A 15,755-nucleotide genomic window follows, 5' to 3' on the forward strand; every position below is an offset into this window, starting at 1 on the left:
ATAACAAATGCGCACAAGAGTGCTGCCAAATGAAAGAACTGAAATAATAAACAATTCTGCCTATACCGAAATGTACAATGACTAGAATGTACTTGATGTTATGATTGAATCAGAGGTACTTGGACTGAAACGAATGAGAACCACTGGTTTAGAAGACCAGTTCAGCAATTGCCATTGAACATCATGACAATCTGTGTTCCATCTAATACTTGAATTCTGATGCAACTGTCCGCAATATATTATTTTTGAAGTGCCTCATTATAGAGGCCTCTTTCTTAAAAAAAAAAAAAAAAATAAAAAAAATAATAAAAAAACACAGCTAGATACACAATATCTCAAATATGAAGTAATGAATATTAAACAGGTAGAGTATAATAAATCCACAGACAGCACCTCAAGTGGCTTCATACAGCAGTTGAGAAGTTGCTTCATATTGTTTGTTGCCCTGATTAAGGCAACATGCTCACAGTGGGGATTTAGGGGAGTTCAGCATGTCATATTCTTGTCAGGTTGTTTACTGCTTTATGACTGGACACATAATTAATGATTCTTTTCACATCATGGACGTACAATGCTGACTTAAAGAGAATACAAACTGCTGATGTGCTGTTGGTAAATCCAATATATATATATATATATCACTTTGCACACAGGTGACTGCTCTTCTTATATATATATATATATATATATATATATATATATATATATATATATATATATATATATATTTATTTTATTTTTTTACACACAAGGACATAAACAGTACTTGTTTCAAATTATGTACACTCATATGAGACAATTGTTTTACATGGATCAGGTTTCCTCCGCAATTGACACCATCATGTTCACATCACCATTCAATTCTAAAATACTAAAAGCAAATAATATAATTTATTAACTTCATATAGTATTGCACTTTTAACTATTACTCAAGGCCTGGTAAACATATATGCATAAACATAAAAGTACAAAAATATGCATACTCCATAGACAACAACAGAGGCATATTCCTGAGTGATGATATCACACACATACTGATCCACCTGTAAGAATGAGAGCTGGAGTGGTAAAACAAATAACATTGACATGCAGTTTCCATACACAGATCAAGCCTCAAAATGACACAGCTGCAATGCAGCAGCCAGCTGTGTTCCAGCATAACCATCAACACACAAAAATCGAACTCCAAGAATTACAATATAATGGATATGTCTAGTAGAAGACTGAGAAAACAGCTCTGGAAAAAAAAGGGACAAACACGGCCGGTTTTAGGCATAGGCGAACTAAGGCACCAACGGGGGGCGGGTTTGTGCGCACCAATGAGCACATCTGGAACTTGAAGGGTGAAGGGTAATATTGTCACCCTCTAGTTTCCCCACACTATTGGATAACATAATTGTCAATCTGACAATGCCATTGGATTAGAGTACTATTAATTACTTTCAAAAAAAGTTTGCATATATCGTTTGTATTTGGACTGCTTAGCAACACCATTAGATCAAAGAGCTTGTTCAATGCTTTGGCAAGCTGACACTTTTTAAAGTAGGTAAAATTCAAACTAAAGGCCAATTAAAAGCAGGTACAGTAAAACGTGCACAAATCTGTGTTTTGTTAGGGCAGTATTTGTGGCAGTGGAGAAATCACGCTGTGAAATGGGCAGGTAGCATTGCTTGGTGTGTATGTTAGAGGTAAAATATAACTGTACTCTCACTTCAGCATTTCATGATAAAGTGAGTGTTATATTTTGACACTATAAAACTATCAATACGCTGATTCATGACCGTTTGAATCTTTATTTGAGGTTTGAAAACCAACGCAGAAGAAAAGACAATGCTGAATAAAGTCTGAATTTTTGTTTTTTTTGGACCAAAATGTCTTTTTGATGCTTCAATAGATTCTAACTAACTGATGTCACATATGGACTACTTTGATGATGTTTTTTTATTCCCTTTCTGGACATAGACAGTATAGTGTGCATACACTTGGATACACTGTCGGACTAAATATAAAATATCTTCCGAAGATGAACGGAGGTTTTACGGGTGTGGAACATCATTAGAGACATTAATGACACATTTTATTTTGGGTGAACTAACCCTTTAAAGCCGCACTTGGCTACTTTTGCTCTCGGGGTCCCCCTACAGTTTGGAAAAAATAATGTCCTCAACTACTGTAGTAAGATCTGTCATCCTATAACAGGGGATGCCATCGCGCGTGCATTTGTTGACATGACAACCCTGATAGCCCTGAGCTAGTGATGCGCGGGTCGTCTTATAACCTGCGGACTCCGTATGTCTATTTAATGGTCGCGGGTGCGCGGCGGGTTGTAAAAATATATACAGTGGTGCGGTGCGGGCCAAATAACTTCATAAAAGTGGCGCCGCAGTTCCCCAGAACACTGCAAGAGGAGTTCAGAGTTCTTCTGGCGTCGCGTGTGAAATGTCTTCATCCCAGGTAACGTTACAGTCAGTGGCATATGTTTCAGCATGTCATATGAATATAATAATTTCATGGGTTTTATTTTTTTCAAACACCAAATAATCACAATGCTCACGTTTACAAGCCAGCGTCATTATAGTAGTCTATTGGTTACCGTTTTACAGAATCTATATGATACTTCAGTTCAATGTTTGAGTGGTAGCTCACCGTAACAAGCATGACAGCATCGGTCGGGCACGCCTCCTTCAGCTCACGCCGACGAGCAAACGCTGGTCACATGTTGATCCTCGTCCTGCCTTTAATCCCATCACTTTTTTTGTTTCCTCTTATTGCTTTCCTCCAACAAAACCTTTTCTTTCTTATTTGTCTCTGCTCCTTCGGACATGACTATATTATCCGACGAACAAAGTTGGGCTCGCACGTCCGAATGTAAGGAAGTGTGGGTGTTGGTGGAAGTGACTTATATGCCGTAAAGCAGTCGAATTTTGTAGTTCTTTTTGTTCTCGGGTTACTACCCGAAACCCGAAGTTTAAAAGTACAATTAAAAACGATACAGACCCCATCAGGCTATGGCAGACGTGTCATTCAACCTATTGTAAGTCGATTTATCATCACAAGAGTCTTAAAAAATATATTATGAAGGTTGAAAAGTTACCTAGTGCTGCTTTAATACATCCTTTATGTCCGTTATATCACTTCACGTCGCCTTTAAAGCATCTTTACAGATGTTTTTGAGTGTGGAAACGATTCATTCAGTTCTAATAGTGCTTAATGAAAGTCGCGTTATTTAAAGGGGAAGTTCAAGCATCAACGAGTAATAAAAACACACTGAAGCAGTATTTCTTCTTGTTACTTTCATGTGAAATGTATAATATCATGTAAACATTATGTAGTTATGTCTGAGAACAATTTCTTAGCAACTGGGGATTGCATATATATCATATTTTATATATATATAAGGGATGTCAAAATTCTCAATACAATATTGAACCGTTCAGTACGTCATTCACGGTTCAATATGCGCTTGTGAATTGCATTTTTTTCGGTTTTGCATTTAATTAATTATTTATATATTTTAGATCAAGCACTCGTGAAATCAGTCCAATGGTGTGATGATACGTCACAGGTGGGGGACGTCATTAACCAGGAAACTATAAAGCAACCCTTAACCAAACTTTGTCAGATTCTAAAATGTAGAAGCAAGACGGTCACAGGCATGATGGGAGTATGGCAAAGCGACGCAGCATCTCGTTCCCTCTCAGGGAACCATGGTTACATACGTAACCTGAGATGTTCCCTTTTCAAGGGAACTCGAGCTGCATCGAAACCCTGCGGGAACTCATTGCCCACGCTACCATAATACCAAGTGCCTGTCTGTGTGAAATCTTAGCGCACAATATGTCACAAGCACTCAAGACCCATACTCCGAGTTGAATGGGCTCCGATCCTTAATGGTGAAGGACAACTGATCGACTCATAAGCAACTGAAATAGCCTCAACTATCCATTTGCTCAAAGTCTGCTTAGATGCAGGCTTTCCCTTACTAGGGGACCTAAATCATACAAACTACTGATCGGTTTTACACCACAGGGCGGTACTGCGCCCGTAAGCATCTTATAACTTTACTGGGCAGAGCAGATTTAATTTCTCCTGGTCTGAATGGGGATATAAGTATCATACAAACACCATCCCGGCATATTCTCTCCAGAGCCCCTGGGAGCAGCACCACCAGGGGAAAGGCATACAGATGGGGCTGGATAAGCCAAAGGAGCTCCACCACCTCGGGGTGGAGTCTCCACTACTCGGGTGTCTATCCCTGCCTCGACAGAAAATCTGCTCCGTAATTTAGATGCCCTGGGATGTATAATGCTCTGACTGAGCAACCTCCCTTGGGCCCACAAATGTATCTGGAGTGCCAATTTGCATAGCGGACGCAAGCGCAGACCCCCTTTTGTGGTTTATATACTAGACCACCTCTTTGTTTTCTCTGCAGACCAACAAATGGTGGCCCCTCAGGTCTGTGAGGCCCTGAACTAAGCAACCATTCAGCTGGTGAGGGATGTATCCATCTTTAGCATCAAACAACAGCAATGAGCCCAAACAACAACACCGGTCCTTGGCAAGGAAACCAAGGATTCTTCTACATAACCAAGGCTCAAAGGCATTGCCACATGACCTTTATCATGCAAAATGGATTTCCCTCGGGGAGAACCCCTTGGTCTTGAGCCACCACTGCAACAGCACTGTACAGCAGGCCAAAAGTTATCATGTTGGACGCTGCTGCCATCAGACCTAACAGTCTCTGAAACTGTTTCACAGTAAGTGACTGGCCTAGCTTCACCTTATGAGATGTGCTAGATGAGCCTTCATGGTCTTCAAATCCCAAACTATGCTTAGAAATGTGGTATTCTGTATTGGAGATAAAGTACTTTATTGTCATTTAGCCTTGTTCTGCCCTTTATCTCAAACGCCTTGCTTGAGTATGCAGTCAGATAACGCCTCCCAAAGACAACAGACACAGGGATTGATTTTCAAGCTTTACTGTTGCACAAGGAATGACATAAAACTATAGAAATACAAAATACAGAATTCTACTGTAAATCTACATGTTCATATAACACAACGAAGGCTCTTTACATCACATAGTTAGCATCAACTATATCAGAAATTGGTCTTACAGTTCACAAAATAAAGAAGAAATCCACTTTTGATATAAAATATAACAACTTAAAGTAAATATGCATAGAAATAATTATGCAGCATCATGTACAAACCGAAAGTGCCTTCAAAACAATTTAAATTTGAGGAGCGATAGAAGCCATGACCGCATGCTCTTCTCTGCTGCTGCTGAAACTAGGCTCACATTTGTGATGTCATCATATAAGGACAATATCATGTACAGTACCCAACTTTGAACAGAAGGGGTCACTTTATGACCACTTTTTAAAAGAATCATAAAATAAATGCTGAATGTTCATAGAGAACAGCACACTCCCCGTCTGGTATTCAGAAAATACCAAACCTTCTGACTTGAGTTAATCCTGAATAGCCTATTCAGAATCTTCGTGAAGGAGGAGTACTATCTCATTGATGGGCCTCAGAAACAGTTTAGGTCCATCTTTCCCAATGATTTTCACTTGTACTTTTCGTACTCGCCCATCTTGGCTGGGATAAGTTTCTGTTATGATGCCCAGGGGACAATCATTCCATTTAGACTTTGAGTCCTTGAGCAGAACTATGCATCCTTTGGAAATGGTGGGCTTTTGATGTTGCCATTTTCGTCGATGCTGAAGGGTTGAAAGGTGCTGTTTACGCCATCTGTCCCAGAAGGTATTTGCGAGGCTTGTTAACGCCACTGTTGTTTGTACAGGTCAGGCTTAATCCCCAACACTTTCATGCGAGCGAGAATAGCATCTCGATGCTGAACCGTTAGTTGTCTTGATTGTGCCTTAACGAGCCAATTGTCTAAATAGTTCAAAACACAGATGTCCTGGAGTCTCAGAGGAGCCAGAGTTGCATCTACAGTTCGTGAATGTGTGGGGAAATAAAGCTAGGCCGAACGGAAGAACCTGATACAGGTAAGCTTCGCCCCCAAAAGCAAACCTGAGGAACCTCCTGTGTTGAGGAAGTCTTTTAAGTCTATTGTGACAAACCAGTCCTCGGATCTGATTTGGCACACAATCTGTTTCTGCATGAGCATCTTGAACTTTAGTTTCTTTACTGTGATTTAACTGACGCAGACCTAGAATGGGACGCAACTCTCCATCCTTCTTCGGAACTATAAAGTACTGGCTGTAAAACCCTGACTCTCTGCTGTGGGCAGGGACCCTCTCTATAGCCTCTTTTCGCAGAAGAGTCTGTACATCTTGCTCCATAACCAGAGCCTGCTCAGGGCTGACCACTGTGGATAAAAAATATCTGAAAAATATTTATCATTTAATTCCTCAGAATTAAATGCAGCCCGATATCAACCAGACAAGTAAAAATGTTCTGGATGAGAAGCTGAATATAATGTCTTAATACAGATAATCTTCTGAAAAGTATTCATCCTTTAATTCCTCAAAATTAAATGCAGCCAAATATCAATCAGACAAGTAAAAAAGTCTCGGGTTATGTCTATAACCCTTGTTGTCTGAGGGAATGACACACTGCGTCATCGAGTGACGACACTCTGGGAACGCCCTTAGCGTGATGCCTCTGAAGTATGAATGAAATCTATCCAATTCTGATTGGTGCTGCGTCATGACGTAGTAGATGATGGCATAACCGGAAGATACAAAGCGATGCTGATACACACAAACACGCGCTCTGCTTGTGATAGGTCCCTCTCAGGGAACAAGGGTTATAGACATAACCCGAGACGTTCCCTTTATCGAGGGAACTCGCACTAAGTACTCAAGTGACGACACTCTGGGAACGAACTACACACTATGCCACGCCGTAATCACACTCATCCTAGTATGAAGCTGGGAGACCAGGCACACTTAGGACACAAGCACTCTGGCACCAGCCTGGACAATCCAGTTGCTGATTATCTGTTTAGATGCAGGCAGCCCTTTCTTGGGTGAACCAAAACACACCAACAACTGGTCTGACTTCCTCCACTGGGAAGACCTCTCCAGATACCCTCTCAGAGATCTGACTAGGCAGAGCAGGTGAAGTCTTCCCTCTTCCGCCGTCATGTGAGGTGGAAAATGGTAACCCTGAAGAACCAATGACCGTGCCACATTAGATGGCACCTTGGGCACATAGCCCAGTCTAAGATGTAAGATGGCCTTTACTCCGCCAGGGGCAAACTCCAGGCAAGTTGGCGTGACTGCCAAGACCTGGAGATCCCCCACTCTTCTCAGAGAAGTGATAGCAAGGAGAAAGGCCAGCTTCTTTGCCTCAGCCGACTCCAGTGGCTCGAAGGGGGCCTCAGCCAGCCCTTCAAGCACTACTGCCAGGTCCCAGGTTGGGACTCTTTAATGAGCTGCAGGCCTCATCCTCCGAGCCCCACGGAGGAAATGTACAACCAGATGGTGCTTCCCCAAAGGCCCATCACCTATAGGCGAGTGGAAAGCCCCAATAGCAGCCACGTACACCTGTGTGGACGGGGTAAGACCAGCAGAGAAACGATCTTGGAACAATTCCAGCACTGAAGCCACCGGGCAGTTAACCGGATCCATCTCCTGTTCTCTACACCACGTGGAAAAAACATTCCACCACAGGCTGTGCAGTCTCCTGGTGGAAGGAGCCCTGGAACTAAGTAGGGTCTCGACCACACCTGCTGACAGACCAGCCTCTAAAGTACCGAGCCCCCTCAGGGGCCAGACCCAGAGGTTCCATAGCTCTGGCCGGGGGTGAATTATCGTGCCCCCTGCCTGCGACAGCAGAGGGACCTGCCATGGAAGGCCATCTAGCAGTGCTACAATGCCGAAGAACCAAACTCGGGTCGGCCAGAAGGGTGCTACTAGAAGCAGGCTGACTCCCTCCTGACGGACCCGCTCAAGGACCCCCGGGAGCAGAGTGATCAGGGGAAATGCATACAGACGCAGCCTCGGCCACGTCTGCATAATGGGGTCCAGCCCAAGCGGGGCTGGATGCGTGAAAGAGAACCACAGTGGACAGTGGGACGTCTCTCGAGACGCGAACAGATCCACTTCCACTGGGCCGAATCTCTTGCACATGGCCTCCACCACCTCTGGGTGGAGACGCCACTCCCCGGGCCTCAGCCCCTGCCTCGACAGGACGTCTGCTCCCTGGTTCTGGTCCCCCGGGACACACATCGCTCTGAGAGACGACAGTTTCCCCTGGGACCACAGAAGGATCTGATGTGCCAATCTGCATAGAGGGGGCGACCACAGACCCCCCTGATAATTTAGATCAGAAATCATTTAGATACAAAACTTGTATCTAATGACAGAATGACAGACTAAATATTCATATAATTTCTCAATTTTACCAAGGGAACCATAGATATAGTCTGCAAACACACATAATTAGTTTGCACACAATCATAAGAGAGAGAGAGAAAGGGAAATTCCCATCTGCTTAATACCCTATGCATATATTACGGCCTAACACCATGCCTCAGCAAACGCGAGATCCAAGATCGAGTCACAGAATCGTCTCGGGTTAAGTATGTAACCATGGTGTATATATATATATATATACCGTATTTCCTCAAATAAAAGCCTGTAGTCAAATAAACGTGCCCTGTTCATTCAGTAAATATAAGCACCTAATTTGTATGTGCAAACTGGGGGCTGGTGTGATGAGACGTCCGATTCGCTAGATTCGCTGGGAACTCGTTCATCTTCAACTGCGGAGCTGTGCACAGAATTACAAAAAAATGCGTATTATTTTGTTGTATAGTGATATTTTTGCAAATGTTTCTTAAAAAAATCAATGATATTTGTCCACTGGAACGATCACTTTTAATTGAAAACGGTTTATATAAAGCAATTATATTTCAAACAGATGGAATTAGAAATACAGGCCTGCCCCTAATAAAAGCCTGCTTGAAATAAAAGCCGGTTCCCATCGGCAGTTCAGGTAAATAAAGGCCCCAGTCTGACATAGTTTGGTTCAGGGGTGCTTTATAGTTTCCTGGTCAATGACGTCACCCACCTGTGACATACCATCACACCATTGGACTGATTTCACAAATTTTCTTCACAACGCAATCACGCAAAAGCGTTCCCGCAGCGTTTCGACGCAGCACAATTTCCCTTGAAAGGGAACTACATTTGGTTTAAAAATTGCTTTTCAATTGATAAAAAAGTATGGGTCCCACGTTATATTAAGGGCCAGATTTACTAAACAGGGCAAATTAGCACTGTTGGGAGTGAATAGTTCTGTCAGTAAACTACTGACAACATGCAAATTAAAGAACACAGACGCAGCTGGATTATTTCCATCATCACCGTCTGCAAATTTCTGACTATGTCAGTAACTAAGTAGGTTATTCATTCTGTCAGAAAAGAAGAAGCCTGATTGAAGACATCTTGTTTAAGGTTCGTCGCTATGAATGGGACAAGAGAGACTGGTCTGTAATTTTCCACTAAGCAATAGGATTACCCGAGCCTGCTTGAAGCCTGGTTTTGGAAAAGTGCCATTCAGAGGAAAAGCGTTGATGATGTAGGAGTGTAGGAGAGATAGCTTAGAAGATGGGAGGGAATAGGGTCAAGGATGCAGGAGGTAGGATGGTTATAAGGGAGAGGTTTAGAGACCGCGGCCTCTGTGAAAGGAGATAAAGAGAAGAGTAAAGAAATTGCATGTGGGTGGTGGGTGTTTGTGGGGCATTGACTGCTGATGGATGTGTTGTGAGAACTGACTGCTGATGGTGTTGTCTTGTCTGGGGAAAAAAATAGCAAAGCTGCTAGAGAGGTGGAGGAGGGCAGAGATAAATGTCTTGAACCGAATGGACAGAAATTGAGGCCACCGTACGTTATGGTAAACTAAAATAGTTTAATGTCATGTATTTAAATATATCTGTAATTACACATTTGTGTTTGAAGATAAAGCTTCCATTCATTGTATTTAAAATATATGAACTTAAATTTAATAATAAGACACAAAAGAAATAAGAATACACAAATATTTTTAAATCATTGTCAATGAAGAAATGTGCTTTATAACCCAATAATGTTTCTTAAAATCCTCACAAATCTATTTACTTTAAAGCTTTGCATGAAGAAAGCTATATTTTTTTAATATTGTACTTTAGGTCTGTATAAGACATAGCCTGTGTCATGGGATCATAGGGAAAATATTAATATCTAATTCTTCTCTCCAGCATACTGCCAAGTATTTCATCATGCCATTTACATTAAATGATTCTATTAACTGCCAAAATATGCCAGCGGGTGTCCTCACCCATAATGCCAAAAAATTCTAGCACCGTAAATAACAACCCAACAGAAAACCCTCAGCCAATTTGTCTGCACTGCTACTGTGAATTGTTATTTTGTGTGTGTGTGTGTGTGTGTGTGTGTGTGTGTGTGTGTGTGTGTGTGTGTGTGTGTGTGTGTGTGTGTGTGTGTGTGTGTGTGTGTGTGTGTGTGTGTGAGTGAGTGTGTGTGAGTGAGTGTGTGTGTGAAACTCTCATAACTCTTCTTTTCAGAAGGCAAAGCAGTTTATGGCTCAGCAGAAAATGTTTGCATGAATTGGTTTATATAAACGCACACACACAAATCACAGTATCTCTCCTCGAACAGGAGAGAATTGATACTCAAAAACTTGAAGTGTCTCATCCGCTGAACCAGAAAAGCAGCATCTGCGGACCAGAAATAAGGATACAGGCATATTCATTGTCTATTTGAAAGTCATTGTTCAAAAGCCAAGGATTTGATCTTCAAAGCAAAATGAAATACTTCCCAGATATATATAAACCCAGGGCATTTTAGGTCAGGTATGTTACACAAGCAGTGTTACTGGTGAAATAGTACTATTACATTTTGACTATGCTTGAATTTTTACAAATAAATTAACAAATGTTTATCTGTAGACACATTTTTAATAGGCACATACAGTATCTTACAAAAATGTTTTATTGAACCTAGATTGGTGCAAGAAATGGTGTTTTAAGGCCAAAACCTGGAAACTGGTTTAATATTTAAATACTTCCATTTCCATCATTCCATGTATAAGATCTGCAAAGTCCCGAAGGAATTTACTTTATCTAACAGGGAAAACTGCTCCAGACCTGCCCTTAAAATCCAGGTATTATTTCTGCAAAAAATGTATAATGTTGTTTCCCAAAATTTTGCTTGTGTACAGCACATTCTACAGAGGACAGCTTCCAGAACTCAAGAAAGTATAATGTCTGCAGCCTTCTATACACACCTGAGTAAATTAGAAATATAATGAAGACGAATTAAACCATTATAACTATCGGAAAGGCACAAGAGTTACAAAGTAAAAACTTACCACTGTGAAATATTATGCTCAGGTCATGCTTGCCAAGTTTGTTCCTCCAGACATCTGCTTGATTATATGCATGTTTAGAATCCGATTTAGGCTCGAACTGATACGTTAATAATAACAACAATACCTGTGTGTTTACAACTTGTGGACTTCAGACAGACCAGTATCCCAGAATGCATCTCGCACCGACCAGCAAGCGCAACAGCGGACGAGAAACCCGCACAATTTAAAAATACTATAGTCACAAAATGTAGTTTTAAGACTTTTTCAGGTATGTAGTTGGTTAAAGCTCAAATATGTGGTTTATTTATAAAGAGAGCGCCTATTTGGCAATTTGATCTGCCGTTTTCGGAGTTGTCGAGATCCAGCTCGGTCCAGCGGGTGCTCAGCGCTCGTAAACTTGAAAAGCCTCCCGCATCATTCACATCGCATGAGAGCATTTTGGCTTCCCCGTGAAATATAATGATGACTGAAGAAGGCTGATGGACAAAACTGTAACAGTAGGTAACGTTACTGTGGCAGCATGAGAAAGCCGTATGAAAGTGGCATTACATCGAGCATGGCTATCTGAAGCGACATCTGCCGATGCCCGTTTCACACATGAATTTGTGTGGTGTGCGGTGTGTGTATTTTTATCGTACCATGTTAAGAGATTACAGTTTTCACACTACACGCAGTTTCGGTCCGTCAGTGCGAAGTGCGGCGATCGTTTCTGCACCGAGTCTGTTTTGCTGTGCTAAACGTGCTGAATTAAAGGGACAGCGCGCTGTCTGTATTAAAACAAACATGTATTGATGCGATAATCTAGTAATTTCCCCAAATATGCATATAATGTAAAGTGTACTCTGTTTCAAAGTCAACACATGGCTTTTTGCCTTTTGTAATGCAAGGAAAATGGCTTTTAGCTTTAGGTAAACAAGTGAAATAATAAAGAGCTCTTTTCTGTGGGTGGAAAAAAATTATTTATGACCTGCAGGACTTCTTTTAAAAAGATTTTAAAAAATGAAAGAAAAAACGAGTTGGCTGTTTTTGTCTATTGTAAGTTCTAATTTAAAATGTTTGTTATTTTAACATAGTGTAGGCGGTTTCTAAGGTACTAGCCTATATAAATATAAAGTAATGCATTGAATAAAACATTGTTTAAATGTAGTGTGTTTAAACATGATATCTATAAAATAGTGTAGGCCTAAAAAGAGAATTGCAATTATGACAAGCCATGTTTAGTACCAACTTTTGGATTAAAAAAAAAAAAAAAAAATGATAATGTGTTAAACAGCCATGAAAGGTCTACTTTCTCCCCTTAAAAATGTTGACATCCTAATCTTTTTTTGTTTTGTTTTTTGTTTTCATTATGTGCTCAGGCCCATTTTCACATCACAGGTTGTATTTCACATGTTACACTTTAACAACTGAGTAAAATTTGATTTATTCAGCTGGTTATTTATTTTATATTTGTTAAAACCATAACCATATAGGTTATGCTAACACCAACATTTTTCATACAATAAATGGAAAGCAAATAAAAATAGTCTCCTCCCCCTTTTTTTCTGATCCGAAAAAATATCCGATCCGTGAAGTGATCCGTGATGTGATCCAAACCGTGAGTTTTGTGATCCATTACACCACTAGAAAATATGGATATTTATTTCAATAGGATACTGCATGGGCTCATGATAGATTATGCTAGATTTAAATGTCATTGCTGTTTCCCTCATACAAATGTGGTTCTCAATTTGTCTGTCTAACCTTTTCTCCTCAGCCGCAGCAGTCCTGCTCCCTCTGCTCCCACAGGAGCTCAGCTTCTCTGGCTAATTTCACCACTAGCACAGAAGTACTGTTCCCTCTGCTCCCGCAGGAGCTCAGTTTCTCTGGCTAATTTCTCCACTGCCGCAGAAGTACTGTTCCCTCTGCTCCCGCAGGAGTTCAGCTTCTCTGGCTAATTTCTCCACTGCCGCAGCAGTGTTGTTCCCTCTGCTTCCCCAGGAGCTCAGTTTCTCTGGCTAATTTCTCCACTGCCGCAGCAGTGCTGTTCCCTCTGCCCCCGAAGGAGCTCAGTTTCTCTGGCTAATTTCTCCACTGCCGCAGCAGTGCTGTTCCCTCTGCTCCTACAGGAGCTCAGCTTCTCTGGCTAATTTCTCCACTGCCGCCGCAGTTCTGTTCCCTCTGCTCCCCCAGGAGCTCAGCTTTAACTATAATGGGGGAATCTTCTCAACCACCACCAATGTGCAGCATCCACTTGGATGATGCGACGGCAGCCATATTTCTCCAGAAAGCCCACCACACACCAGCTTAATAGTGGCGAGGAGACACTAGTGTATTAGTGCCAAATTAGTGTATAGGGATGATTAGGAGGCCATGATGGACAGGGGCCACTGGACAAATTTGGATGCCGGGGTTACACCCCTACTCTTTTTTACCAAAGGACATCCTGGAATTTTATGACCACAGAGAGTCAGGACCTCAGTTTAATGTCTCATCCGAAGGATGGGAACAACGATGTTTCCCGAACAATGATGTTACTCACTGCTTAACTACCATAGTACATTGCATCATTGAAGAAATCCATTAGCTAGTCGTGACTGTTTTCAGAAACCGTATTGTTCAAAATCTGTCGTTCAACACCGTTGATTAATGACGTCACACAGCTGGTGGAGTAATAACTGCTTTTAATGAATTAATTTACGATTGAATTCATGCTAGTTTTGTTTTTTTGTTGGTTTTCTTGCTATAAATTATGGACATGGCATTTGAGGATTAATTCTTAATTCTGTGTTATTTTGCCTTATTTCCAGATTCCAGAGGCTCGTTCTTACTAGAGCACATACGCATGTGCAATCTTAAAAAAGGTGCTTTAAATCTCTTGACAAACTAAAAGACATACATGACATTTGTATGTATTCGATAAAAGATTGTATATATCTTTATTTTGCTCACAATAAGTATTTAATTTATTAACAAGAAGAAGAAACTCTGCTTCTAACCACAGGTCGAGATCTGTCGTTGCAACCGCATAAGTTTGTGATGCTGTTTGTGAATGTTCGTTGGAACTATTGTTTCGGGACTCGTTTAACTACGTTGATAATGACGGAACTTGCGACCATAGTTGGCTAACAATGCTTTTGGGAAACGCACACCTGAATGGAATTCGAACCGGGGTCTCCGGAGTGGGAGGTGGGAACGGTAACAAGAACGCTAAAGACTGCAGCCTCTAGCATTAGTCACGAACAAATTTTTTGAGCTCAGTGGTGTGAGGTTTACATGCACAGCTCTTACTTGCCTACGCTACACTAGTAATGTCAAGATCGTTGGTTTGATTTCCAGGGAAAGCAAGAACTGATCAAATGTGTACCATGCAATATAAGTTGCTTTGAATTAATGTGTAGTCTATGTTTAGTTTTTGGCAAATATATTTGGCCTTCAAAATGTAAAGAAGTTGTGTTCATTTGTGAGGATTATCATAATGAACAAAAGAGAAAATCATCAGAACTTCACAGAGTTTATTTTTTGCAATAATCCAAAAGCCAATGGAAATATCCTATTGGGTCTTTGTCAAAGGAATCAGGGTGATCAATCAATCAATCAATCAATCAACTTTATTTATATAGCGCTTTTACAATCACGATTGTGTCAAAGCAGCTTCACAGTGTCAAACAGGATAATATTGCGACAAAATTAGATTTGGCTGTACAGTCGTACTGGAGAAAACAGCGATGTTATCAGCTTATTTTAATTTATCATATAGCGACAATGTTGGCAGATCAGTATTATAGTTTATAGAATTAAATAAGACCTAATTCATATATTTTATTTGTATAATAAGTTGAATAACTTTAATCATATTTTTAGTGTCCCCAACTGAGCAAGCCAAGCCAAAGGCGACAGTGGCAAGGAACCAAAACTCCATCAGGGCGTGATGGAGAAAAATAAACCTTGGGAGAAACCAGACTCAGTCGGGGTGCCAGTTCTCCTCTGGCCTATTAACACACCGTGTAAGATTATTACTCTGGCAACCTTACAGGTCGGAAATCATATTAGATCGGATTATTCAAAATATTCAGGGTATCACGGAAGAGACAGATTTATTTAGGATGGGGCGTCAATTACACAAGAGTATGAATACATGAAAGATCGGAATTATTGCGCCGAAGACGGGTTTTGAGCATGTCGTGCCAGTGAGGCAAATTCAGAGGAGACACCATTTGACACGGCTCAGCAGACACTCCAGGATGCGTTGGTCATGTCCAGGCAGGTCCACCATCCGATCCGGACAGGGCCCAGATCCGGGATAAACCTCGGGATAAACAGAGAGACTAACATTAGCGTAGATGCCACTCTTTTTATGATGTAACGAGTACATCAGGTGTTATGGGAAGTGTTCCCGGTTCCGGCTGACCTAGTTAATGCAG

The sequence above is a fragment of the Pseudorasbora parva genome, chromosome 23 (genome assembly GCF_024679245.1).
Source record: "Pseudorasbora parva isolate DD20220531a chromosome 23, ASM2467924v1, whole genome shotgun sequence".
Taxonomy (NCBI): domain Eukaryota; kingdom Metazoa; phylum Chordata; class Actinopteri; order Cypriniformes; family Gobionidae; genus Pseudorasbora; species Pseudorasbora parva.